Raw genomic sequence first — 14,298 nt, forward strand, 5'->3', positions numbered from 1 at the left:
ATTTTAAGCGATATTCAAAATGGAATTTAAACAAAAAGAATTTTTACATTGTTTTCGAATCTACATTGACCAAGACATTAAAATACGAACAATAATAATTGACCAATGTGTGGCCAGACTAGAGTATTCATCAGTGCCTATTCCGTAATCATCATTTTGAATGCAGAGCCGTTTGGATTCATAGATCTTATTCGGCATATTAAACATTACATTCTTTTATGGGTGAGATAAATTGGGCTACATCTGGGAATACTCAATATGTTGAATATTTTTCTCTGAAATTTTATTTTTACAGGAATTTGTATCATATTATGAATTAATTACCTATTATTTAACGAGTTATGAGTTATTGTTAATTTATGTGATACATTAGATGTAGAAGGTATATTTCGCAACTCTACTTCACAAATAATTGAAGAAGGTGACTTATTTTCATAGCCACCATCCCAGTTGTACATGTTACATGTACATGTACAGTTATGAAAAAAAATTATTTGACTATAGGCATTAAGACAACGCAACGAACTGAAAAAGGTTATATAGACTTGTATGTCCGAGAGAATAACATGTAACCACATGTCTGTGATAGAGCCGTAAACCACTATAAGCAGTCATGTCTGTACATTGTTGCCGAAAGTTTATTTTTTAGTTGGTCTGGGGAAATATTTCAACGATGTGATTACAAGATTACGTTTGACAACTTTTCGGGTGTTATGCTTTGAAAGGCCTGAATGATTTTTTGACGTAATTCGTCTAAAATTTCCGGCACATTCATGATCATGTCTGTAAATTTGTTGCTTCACATAAACCCATACAAAAAAGTCCAAAGGTGCAAGATCAGGAGAGCGAGGTGGCATTTTTGTGGTACCTTTTGTATTAATAACTCTGAAAAAGTAATGTTTAAAAAATCTAACACCTCCCGTGCATTGTGAGCTGGACAGCCGTCTTGCTGCAAGCAAATTTCATCCATATTAATAGGTAATGCTCGAACTGCTGGAATTATGTGATTTCTCAGGAGATCTAGGTATTTACGACGACACAAAGCACCCACAATGAAAAAAGGGTTAATTACGTTGTCACCTAAAATTCCAGCCCAGACGTTGACTTTTTGACGGTATTGTGTTTTGTAAGGAACACTTATGTGCCTATTTTCTGTAGAGTACCCTACGGTAACAGATGGATTGTGATGGTCAGTTAAACAAAAAGAAGACTTATCTGTAAACAAGATTTTTTTCATGAAATATTCGTCACAATTAGTGCGTTCCATCATGCCCTCACAAAACACCATCCGAGTGTTTTTTGCAATTTGTAGTATTGGTTCTTGTTTCTTTTTAAAATATTTCGTTCAGTTTTTGCATTAATACCAGTTTCTCTTGAAATTAGGGTGTTTTTACAAGAAAAATTGATTTCAGCTAGACTACATGTGACAATTTCACGCTGTTCCCGTTCTTCATTAATTGCACGAGCTGGTTGATTTTCATCCTCATCACTCTCCGAGCATTTTCTACAATTCTTGACACAACCAGTTTTTTTCAAATGTGTTCAGCTGTGAAGGTTACCATTTTCCTAACTTGAAATATCAATTTCTTTATTCTTTTTTTTTTGCGAATAAAACCAGAATTATTACTAATACAAAAATAAACGTATATTTGACGTTTCCGTTATCAAAACTGAATGTCACTTTAACAAAACTAGAATTCAATTGGTCGAGAAAAGACCGAAGAGAAACTAGAATTATATTCGGTCTCTCTCTGTTAACAGAACAACCTCATACTGTTCTTTTCGCACTAATTATGCGTGCTACATGCAGTTTTGAGATTACCACAACTCAACAGATTATATATTTATATATATATATATATATATATATATATATATATATATATATATATATAAACCTAGAGCTAAGATTAATACTATTACAGAAATTAATATTAAACTCACTAGTCTTCCGGGTTGAACCGCGTCGATTATCATTGCGCCGAGCTTTCGACATCCTCTTCGATGTCTTCTTCAAGGCTTCCGAGGTCTCAGTCTCCCGAGCCCTCAGACACTACTACACTGATCACTAATCAAAGCGTTACTGGTGCTGGGAATAGAGGACGGGTCATTTATACCGTCGATGGCTTGGGTGGAATTTGGCGTGGGGATTGGCGCGGGGGTTGGCGCGAACATTTCTGACAGTAGGATTTTGATTGACGGGTGGAGCGGACGATATTTTCTTTATGAGAGGTCTCCAAGTTGAAGGTAACCGTATGCCGTCATCTCGTTTATTGAGACAATTTGGCCTTTTTTTTTCAATTTTTATGGCTTCTCGGATAATTCTTGGTTTATAGAAGCGGATGGGGGCTATGGTTCTGGAGTTTTCAAAATCAATTTTGTGACCTGTATGAAGATGGTGTTGATCTAGAGCTGAAATTGAGTCGCAATTGCGAACAGAAATGGAATGTTCATAAATCCTATTTTGGATTCTACGATTTGTTTGGCCTATATAGGATCGGTAATGTAATTCATTATGTGTGAAAAGAAAATACAAATACAACCCTTAAAACATGCGTAGCCCTATCTCGTTCTTAACGTGAAACGTTCTATAGGATTTGTTACTGCCAAAATAAAAAAAATTATAAACATATTATAAATTGTATTAAGAAAATTTTAAACAAGTTAGGATTTGTATATAGTATTCTGTAGTAATGGCTAAAATCCCAACCAGCGTTATTTTTACTGTACAGATTGTTCTAATTAATTTTTTTAATATATTAACATTGAACATAAACGTAAAAGATTTGTGCTAGGTCATGTTCGCCATTCTTTCCTATTTATGCTAACGAATCAACGATGTGGATGCGCCCACGACTTTCTGAGGCCTTATATGTTTATGAGAACCTTCTTCAGTTTAAGAGAAAGAAATGTGCAGTGTTACAAAGTTCTTCTTTCGTAGTTTATGATTTACTTTTTTTTATTGAAACAATGTATAAATCTTTAGATGAAAATTAAATCGCGGAGAGAGTAGCTGTGGCTGTAACCTCACAATAGACAGGTATAATTGTTTAATGGGATTGGGAAACCACAAAAAACCGATCCCTCCCTGTCCGTAGCAAAGCTCGAAGTGAGCTATTTATTACTTCTAGCGGTAAAAAAGTGGAGTTGCCTCCAGGATATTAATGTATTCATCAGGGAGTTCGTTGCTGGCTAGAGTAGCAATTTTGTGGGTAGGAATGGGAGTTTCCGTTTAGGGTGTCTGATGAATACATTGCCGAAAGATGGGCAGGTAGTTTTAATGATATTTTGGCCACGGATGGTTTTGATTGTATAACTCCTGCTCAGAGAGGAGAGCCTCTCATTGATGGGTTGGATATTCGACAGTGGATGTATGAGGGCGGAGGGGTAGTCGTGCCGTTTGTAGTTTACTCTATGCAGGATTCTCCGTTCCAATCACAGCAAATGTTGTGTAAGGCGGTGATTGAACATACCGAGGTACTCTATCTGGTTACGGAGCTGGAGTCGATCGCCCCAGATCGACTCACAGAAAGAGAATTAATTGTCTTTTATTAGGATTAAGTGTTACTCTCCATCTCCCGCACCACCTGTGATACAGGTCAAGGTGATTTTGAGCAAAATCCAGTTTTGGTATGTGTTTACACTTTATAGTCTTTAACTGAATAAGTTGAGGAGGGGAGAACAGTTTGTCTCAAGTTGGTCATTCAGAATTATGTCTGTATTTTTTAATTGGTTGATTTCGATAGATTCTAATAAAGGTAGCTTAAAGCCTTTATTTTGAATGTGAACAATTTGAAATTCGTCGTTGAAAGAATGATTATGTTCTAGAATGTGAACGTAAAATCTGTTTTTCTATTATTGAAAGACTTTTTATGTTCTGCTATACGTTTGATAAAAGTTCTACCAGTTTGACCAGCAGCTGTAGTGATAATTTAAAATAAATTTTATGGAAGTGTTGAAAACAAAAGTTTTCAGTGTTTTATTGTTAGATAAAATGAATTTCCATTGAGTAACGGTCGAATCGATCGCTGAATATTTAGTTATTTCTTCAAATTTCAGGAGTTACAGACTACTATTCTCATATTGTGGATCTGAGGAATTGAATATGATTCTGAAATTATTTTCTTGTGGATTTTTATATTAACTACTGTTTTTAATGGGAATAAAGCACATTTAATTAAAAACTCAAACTAATATTGGACGTTTTGATGATTTCAACGTTGAAAATCGTTCTCAAAATACAAATTAAACGAATTATTTTGTTTTCTTACTTGGAAGAAGAATTTTTTTTTGTTTTATCTACCTTGCTCAGAATGATAACGCAGACATATACATTCTAAAGTAGATTACTTTAAAATGGTATTATCTTTTGAGGTGTATTAATGTAACGAATTTACTAGAGGATTTAGATATATTTAAAACAAAAATTTTAGTTATTTTTTCGGGGATTTTGCTTTTGATTTTTAATTTTAACAGTGTCCTTAGGTTTTAAAAGATTTATTGTTTGAAGTAGACGGATAATTTTCGAGTTTTTAAGTAGGCCCATTGTTTTATTTGAAAGGTGGTTTTTATTTGTCCAGGAATCGTCTACCTATCTTCGTTTGTTGATGTGGATTTTCATCGCTCATGTTGTTTTAAGGGCGTTATGTTCTCACCACTTGCTGGAGAAGACCTGCGAAAGCAATGTCTGTCAAACATACTTTTTCGGGCAGTCTTTTTTTTCTGTGGATTCTTTGTAAACTCATTACTTTCCTTCGAATAAATAATTACCACTCAACTATGCTTATTGACTGTATTGCTATGTATTGACATTATTATTAATATTGAAAGTTGTTCTTCTTCTTCTTCCTCTTTATAAGCAATTCTGCTTGTTCATTGGCGGCTTAATACCTCTATGGAAGGTTGTTACTCCATCTTTTTGCGCGGTCGTCCGATATTTCTTCTGCCGATTGGTGACTTATCTCTTGCTATTTTGATGACACGGGTCTCCTCCATTCTGCTTATGTGGTTATTCCATTCTTTTTTTCTATTTTGTGTCCATTTATCTATACACTGTACGTTACATTTTCTTCTAATATCTTCACTTCTCTTTCGATCTCTCAGCGTATTTCCTGTAATTCTTCTCAATACTCTCATCTCTGCCGTTTCCAGTAGCCTTTGCGTTGTGGCTGTGTTGGGTCTTGTTTCTGAGGCATATGTCGTTATTGGGCTTACACTGGCTTTATAAATTCTTGACTTCATCTCAGTGTTAATGTATCTGTTTCACCATATAATGTTATTAAGGTATCCTGCCAGTCTATTTGCTTTTTGTACTTGATCTCTCACTTCTTTGTCCAGGTCTCCATAGCTAGACAGTGTAATTCCCAGGTATTAAATTCTTTTGCTCTTATGTTAAATCTGTGGACCAGTCTTTGCAGACTATCTTCATCTTGTGCTATCAATATTGCGTCGTCTGCGTAACAGAGTATTTTGATTTCTTTGTTTCCCATTCTGTATCCTCTTCCTTTGTTAATGCTTTTGATGACTTTATCCATAATCAAATTGAAGAGCATGAGGCTCAATGAATCAGCTTATCTTATTCCGCTGCCTATTTCTTAAAGGTTCTGTAAGTTGTCTATCTATTCTGACTTCTATTTTGTTGTTTTGGTAGATGTTTCCGATAATTTTTATAATATTTTTAGGCAAAGTTGTTCTTGGCATGGAGTATTGCATCCAGAAAGTAGAACGTTTAAATTTCTTTGAGAGCTCATTAAAATATACCAAAAGATCGTTTTCCGAATATGAATTCGTTTTATTGACCTTTTTGTTAATGAATAAACAAATTATATGCAATATTATACTTTTCCTTGGCTATACGAATTAACACAGATAGCATTAGTAGCTTCTAAAATATTATGTTAGTTCCAATTCATTTTCAGTATCTTTCATCATAATTCAGCTTTTAAAACGCACTTATCTAAACACATATGCGACGTTTGTCTTTTTAGTTTTGCGTATAGCCGCTTAGAGGGCGCCACCAATAAAACCTACCGACACAAATGTAACTTCAATCTTTTGTTGGCATAAATCGAGAGTTTCATTGGGATACAACAAGTCTTGTAGATACAGTGAATTTTTTAAATTAGCAAGTCGGTCGAAAATGAATCTTAGCTGAGTACATTTTCAAGCAATATTTTTTACAAGCAAGTCTCAGCGACGAATCCATGCCAGGTCCACCCAAAACAGCAGTCACACAGCAAAACATTGATGCGGTTCGTCAGCTAATTAAGGATGATCGCCGTGTAACATACCGGGAGATAGAGGCATCTTTGGGCATTTCTAAGACCTACATCCAAAAGATTCTACATGAAGAACTGGGTATTACTAAGTTGCTTTCCGGTTCGATCTCTCATTTGCTCACAGAAGAGCTCACAGAAAAGTGGTTCGCATCAATTGGTCTCGAAAAACAATAACGTTCAACAAAGGAAGCGATGTTAGTGACGATGAATCTTGGATTTACTTCTACGAACCGGAAAAAAACGCCAATCCGCTGTGTGGGTGTTTCACGATTGAAAAAAACCAACAAAAGTGATCCATTCTGGAAGTGTGTCAAAAAAAATGGTCGCAACTTTTGTGTTAAAATCTGGTCATGTGACAAACATTGCTTTAGAAGATCGAAGAACGGTTACTTCTGATTGGTATATAACCGTTTGTTTACCAGAAGTGATAGCGAAACTTCGACAAAGCAACACACACCGACGAATCATCCTACGCACTGCCCAAAAGACAATAAAGTTTTTGGAGCTTCAAAACATCGAATTGTTAAACTATCCACCGTATAGCCCCGATTTAAGTCCCAGCGACTTCTTCACGTTCCCAAAGATCAAGCATTAAATGCGTGTGCAGCGATTCCATTCGCCAGAAGATTGGTTTGGTTTGAACGTATGCAAAAGTGTATCGATCTTGGTGGGACATATTTTGAAAAGCAATGAAGTACTTTAAGTCTATATATTTTTTTGTCTTTATGGCTATATGCAAAACAAAAAAGACAATCCTCCTATAATTGTTTCGTTTCTCCTAATTTTCTTATCGACGATAAATTATCTAAGCTGTCGGTATATTGACGGTAAGTTCTTTTAAATAAAAAAATCGTTATTACATTACTTACAATAACATAACAAACTAGGTAAATTACATTTATATTTTTTTTAATTGATTTAAATATTTAGTAAGGGATGATAATTTAATTTCACATTAATCTGACAGATAATTTTATTTTAGTTATTGAATATTCTTTTTTTGCCTATACATCGTAAAAGAATCATGTCAGCTTCATTATAGTATAGGCGGCGATATGATGTATTATAAAATACACGAGTTGTATATGGCCTACGTTTAGGTGTAAAAAGTCGGAATTCTAAGAACTGAACATATAGAATTTTTCATATAAAAATGATTGCACGTCATTCAAGATTTACGACGTCAAAGCCCCACAGCGTTGCCAAAACATCAGAATAGTTAGTGAGGAATTTTTAAAATGTCAACTATTTGTCAAACTGTTATATTAACAGTAAATACACTTAGTTTATAACTACTGCAACACACTAAAATACATAAGAAAACATTTTAATACAAAATTATATATTCTAAATTTTAAACTTACCTCTATTTAGAGCATTAATAGTAAAGACGTCCCTCCATTATTTCTTGTTCAAAATAATCTATCGTATATGAAAGCTTATCAGCTTTCTACAGACTATTTAGTTGTTTTGACATAGCGCAATCACAATCCACAACAATAATTAGTTTTTAAAGCTATTAATCTAAATTTAATATGTATTTATAAATAAAATTTATTAATATATAATATATTATGATCAAATTGTGTAAGAAATCAAAACATAAACAAAATTCTTACTCTAAAAAAGCGGCAACATTTTAAACAATTTTGCCACACGCTGAACTGTCATTGAAATTTGAAGTATTCCCGTATCAGTTGCGTACAATTGTCTAATCTATTTAATTAAAATTATTATTTTGTGGAATATTAGAGTTAAAGAGTTAATTCATAAAATTTATATTATTAATGATAACAAATGGTTTTGGTTATTTAATCAATATAATTCTAAAATTCTCAATATAATGATAAAATTTTGCTGATTATTATATCATGTTGACGCCTATGACAGATCGAGTAGTTCCGTATGGGTTTCGTATTATTAGCTGTGTTAGGAAAATTTGAACTCTACAGTTGACGTTCTGGAAATTTTAAATATAAGTGACGTCACTTTATATAAATTGTGACGTGCAACGTTTTTACTTTGAAAAATGGTATATACGGCTTAAATCTATTTTTTTGCTTGTATTCTGCAATGGTGTCATGGCACCTAATTTACGAAGGAGTCAGTAATACAATAGGTTCTGCGAATTGAGGAACAGCTGGTAAACAAGTTTGAATAGTATTCTAAATTTTATTATTTTTTAATTTAATATTCAATTAAATAGAAAATAATAAACCAGATCGTTTAATCAGACCTAAAATTTGACCAGACATTTAAAGGTTATATTTTGTTTTAATTTCGATAAAATATATTTGGGGCCAGTTGATATTTGAATATTTATTAAAAAATTAAAAATAATTTTTCAAAATTTTATTTTTTACTGGTACTTTAAACCATAGCAAGTATTGTTATACGCCTGGTAGGGAACTTACAGCAAGCGTGCAGCTATGGGAATTATAACATGCTGCGTGATAACTTTTTCATCACATCTGGTTCTTTATACTTTGTTTTCGATAGATCAATAACACCTCTTGACTTTTCTGTAATATTTTTTAAGAGAAGTATTAATTTTTCCATCACTTTTATTATCAATAACACATATCTATTGTTCTTTCATGTTTTGTTAATAAAAATAAATTCAGTTGGTACAGTTTAAATTCCGATGCACGCCATTATCTACGTCAGAGATTTAAGTTAACATTGTTGGCAAATTAAAAAATTTCCTGAATTCATTTTAAATCAAATATATCACATATTATTGCAGAAGTGGATTATACAACTAATTATTCTATTTCTTTGTCACTATGTTTCTTTAATTATTATTAATAGAAACCTTCAAACATTATTTCTAAGCGTATATAATAAAATATGTCTAGTGGTTGTAATTCTAGTGTACTTAGCTAAAAGTTTCTAAAAAGGAACATACCTACGTGAGAGCGCCCACCAAACTGGCATGAAAAGTAGAAAGTAGCGCGAGTCTAACAGGTTACTTAAAATGTAACCAATGTAAACGAATGATTCAGCGCAAACCAAAATGACAGTGGCAGTGTCATGCAGCTTGCTATGCCGCGTCGTTAAAAATAGAGATTGTTCTACTTTTTGCCACTTGCTACTTGCATTTTGCATGTGTGTTTGTTGAAAAAGTTTAATATGGAAGACAGTCCAGAATTTAATATTCGTTTTGTCTCATTAATTAAGAAATTTTCAGGTATTTATGACAACGCAAGTCCGGAATTTTGCAGAAGGATTGAAATTTGGCGGGATGCATATTTAATTCTTTAAATACATTAAATCCACTATGCTCTTACATCTCTTTCCAATAAGGGTGTACCCAAAACTCACGTTGCCGTGGAGTTTTGTTCATATTGTTGACGTTTAAAAGCGTAGACATACCTTCATCCTCAGAGGATGGCATTTTGAATTTAACTGACGTTTTTAATGTCATGCTACTTTAGTGTGCGCTAGCTGCTACGTCAGTGCCACGCCCGTGCTATGTCACTGCCATGTTACATGTCACCCCAGTTTGGTGGGCGGTCTCGCTAAGACTTAAATATTTTGTGTTGGTATCATGTGACGTCACTTAATATGACGCGGATGACCTACATCGGGATTGATACTGTACCAACTGTATGTATTATTTATATATTAACTTATCAATCAATCATGGTACCGCAGTATGTTTCATGCGACTTAAACTAGTGATGATACCCTTTTGCACTCACGTTTTTATATATAATAAATAGATTTTTTATAGGTAAGTCACAACTTATCCCAAATATATATTAAAAAAATACACAGTTGTTCTAAAAAAATGTTTCTCAACTCGTACTCTATGAAATGGAGTAGACATTTTAAAGTATTCGACATTTGCTGCGTATGTGCTGTATGTTCATTTCTTGAATTTCCAACATTATATAAAATAACACTTCCAATAATGATTAAAGTATCTCAATTAAATTGAACATCTAAATTGTAAGTACTTTATAGTTATAGACGAGTAAAAAGTAACTGGAGATAACACCAAAATATTGTAATAGATATACAGGGTATTCCATTATTCTTTTATAGTAAATTTGGAAAATCAAACATTCTTTAGTACAAAAATTATTAACAAGAAATTATTTTCTATTTTGTGATAATTTGAATACTCTGCATAATTATTACATTTAGCATAACATTACATACATTTTATGTTTTACTATTGATTTTTTTCTGATTGTAAATAATTAATTTTAGTTGAATAAGACAGGTTTTCTGAGTGTGGACTGATGTAAGTGTACATATTGTTTGAAAACTATTGTATTTTCGCTAAATACTTTTAAAGTTTTTATACATAATAAAAGATTTATACAGTATGAACGTTAGCAGAAATGTGTATATATCTTAGCTCATTGTTCTAATTTATTGTTTTTCTTTTACAATGCCTAATTGTATAAATTTTAGTGTCCAATTGTGTTTAAACAACTTGTTAATTTTTGTGCAACATTTTTGTAAATATTGTTGAAAGATATATTAAAACTGATATTTTTTACAAAATTGTTTTATTTTTATGTTTATTTTTTTATTCACGGTGTCCCAAGGAAAATTTTTTACTTTTTACCCATAACTCGACAAAATAAATAATTTGACAAATATTTTAAAACCGGCTGATTTTTATATCGACGGCTCAATTTTTATACAAAATCATGTCAAACGAACCCCATTCCACGCTTAAACTTACTATTTAACCTAATTAAGAACACACACATTTTTTGAACACAAGGATATACACAAGTTCACGAGAGAAGTCAGGAGCAGAAATGAAAAATCAATTCTAGATTATGTTCTCATTAATAGAGAATTTAGGAAAGAGGTCACTGATGTCAGAGTTAAAAGAGGTCCGGAAATCTATAGTGACCACTATCTGGTAATGGCAAAGATAAGATTACCTCAAAAAACCCCTAAAACCACTAAACAAAGAACGAAAAATAATAAAGTGAACGGGAATATCCAAAACTATAAACTAAATGACCAAAATGTCGCGGCCATGTTCAAAAGTAAAATAGAAGAAAAACTAGCCAAATTAACTAATGCACATAGTACTGACAACTTACAGGAAACTTGGAAACAATTTAAAGAAACCATCGTGACGACAGCAAAAGAAACGTGTGGAATAAACCATGTAAACAGAAATAAGAAGCAAACACGATGGTGGGACGATGAATTAAAAGCCCAAATAAAATATAAAAAACAGAAAAATGGAAAATATACTTAAACAAGAAAACAGAAAATAGTTACGAAGAATATAAACGACAAAGAAAGGTGGTGAAAGAAATGGTACTGAAGAAGAAGAAGAAAGCCTGGAATGAGTTTGGAATGAAGATGGAGGCAGATAGTCGGGGTAACCAAAAATTGTTTTACAAGGCACTAAAGACGCTAAGAAAAGGTAAAGAAACAACGATGAAACAGGTGAAACGTAAAGACGGCACACTGATTATCAGACCAAATGAGATTATGGAAAGATGGAGACAATACTTCAGCGAACTCCTAACACCAAGACAACCGAAAGAGGAAACTTTAATGATAGAAGGAGAACATGGACAAGAAAATGATATTCAAATAGAAGAAGTCAAAGAAGCAATTAATAATACAAAGAGAGGTAAATCAGCTGGCCATGACAAAATCACTGCTGAAATGTTAAAGACAATGGGACCGAAAGGAGTTGAATTTTTAACCAAAATTATGAATATGGCTTGGAACCGATGTACAGTCCCCGAAGATTGGAGAATTGGCATAATACTACCAATCTTTAAGAAAGGAGACCCAAGTTCTTGTGAAAATTATAGAGGAATTAATCTACTCAGTATCGTCTCCAAAATATATGAAAGCATCCTAGAAAAGAAATTAAGACACATCGTTGAACCACATCTGGATGAAGTACAAAGTGGGTTTAGGAAGGGACACAGTACGCAAGACCATATATTTACGTTGAAACAAATAATTGAGAAAGCTAGAATAAAGAACACAGAAATATATATGGCATTTCTAGATATTGAGAAAGCATTTGACAGAGTGTCCCAGGAAGCAATTTGGAAAAGTCTGCAAAATAGAAATGTTGACCATCAACTAACAGGTGCTATCAAAAGTCTGTATCAAAATAACAAGAGTTATGTACGTAAGGATAACTTGGAATCAGAGATGTTTGCAATAAACGAGGGTCTAAGACAAGGAGGTGTTATGAGCCCCACACTGTTCATATTGATTATTGACGACATAATTAAGAAAACAAAAGCAAGTATACACAAAGTACATATCGGATATAGTAAACTACGACCGATTGGTATAGCTGAGTGTGCATTCGCAGATGATCTCATGTTATACGCTTCCAACGAGAGGGACCTCCAGAAAAATATAGATAGATGGAATAATGAGCTGGCAATTAGAAACATGAAGATTAATGTTAAGAAAACCAAGGTGATGCTAATAGCGAAAACTAACCGAAATGTTAACATAGAAATTAACCAACAACTCATAGAACAAGTAGATGCATTCAAATACCTAGGGGTTACAATAGACAGAGAAGGTACCATGCAGAATGAAATAACAGAAAGAATAAGTAGTGTTTCAAAAGTGTACCATAATCTTAGTAGAGCATTCATAGGTAAACCTGAAATCAGCAGAAGAACCAAAATGACAGTTTATAAGACAGTATTCCGACCAATCTTGATATATGGAAGCGAGAGCTGGGTTTTAACAAAGCAATTAAAAAGCAAGATATAAGCCATTGATATGAAATATCTAAGACGAGTCAAAGGAATAACACGACGAGACAAAATAAGAAATGAAGATGTTAGAGAAGAACTGGGCATAGAATCTGTACTACACGCTATTGAAACACAACAAATAAAATGGTTTGGTCATTTGTGCCGAATGAACGACAACCAACCCGTTAAGCAAGTCTGGAAGGCTAAAGTGAAAAAGTTTAAAACCAGAGGCAGACCACGGAAAACCTGGGATGACGAAGTAGGGCAGATTTTGAAAAGTAGGGGAATGGAATGGTCAGAAGCTCAAAATAAGGCAAAAAACAAGAAAGAATGGACAAAATTCGTGCACAGTCTAACTAATCTAATTAAACTAACCCTTCTACACGCTTGATCTTGATGAAAAATGGACGAACGTCTACAGAACCTGCAGGTCTCTCCATTGAACTTTTAAACTATAGACCGAACTCGCTACTGCAACTACTCCCTTTTGTGTTCAATTGCTTTTTGAGAGACAAAGAACTGTCACTCGAATGTGTGATGGTAGCTCTTTTAGACAACAGATTCAGTAGAACACAGGTCTAATTTAAATAAAAATATATTCGAAATTAATAAATAACAAAATAAAATTAGATCGCGCTATGACCCCACTGTTTACCACATGCGAAAAATAAAATACAATTAATGTTATACAAAAAGGTGTAGTAAGGGGGTTATACAGATTATAGCAAATTAAGTTTATACAAAGTCTTACCAATACTTCTGCTACACACACACTCGCGGTATTTACAGGCTTTCATTTGCGGTTGTTCTTCATACGGGGAAGCTGTATGGGTACCGGTTTCTGAACACGTGTTTCGCGGTACTAACACTGAGATCACGAGGTAGAGCACATTTTGCGTATGTACACGATTTAAAACAGTATTTGCGGTATTTTTCGCGTAACTATAAGCGGGAGAGAGAGAATGTCTGTTGTTAGCGGCAGTCAACAGTAGAGAGTATCCTCTGTTACTAACGATAGTCAACAGGGAAGAGAGAGCGACTGTTCGTAACTACAGACAAGAGAGCGACTTCTTGTTTGCTAGTTTAAAACTGTCTATATTTCTAAAGGAGGGGAGGTTGAAATGGAATAGGAAGGGTTATCAAGGGTTGGACTAAGGCAATGATTGTAAAATTGTGGTAGAAGGATAGTTAGTAATACAGCGAAAAAATGTCATGATTTTTCGCATGTGAAAAAATTGAACATATGTCATAAAATCTAAACGGTAAGTACGGTGTGTTAATATACACTTGGCGAA

Source organism: Diabrotica undecimpunctata, chromosome 7 (assembly GCF_040954645.1).
Source record: "Diabrotica undecimpunctata isolate CICGRU chromosome 7, icDiaUnde3, whole genome shotgun sequence".
Classification (NCBI taxonomy): Eukaryota; Metazoa; Arthropoda; class Insecta; order Coleoptera; family Chrysomelidae; genus Diabrotica; species Diabrotica undecimpunctata.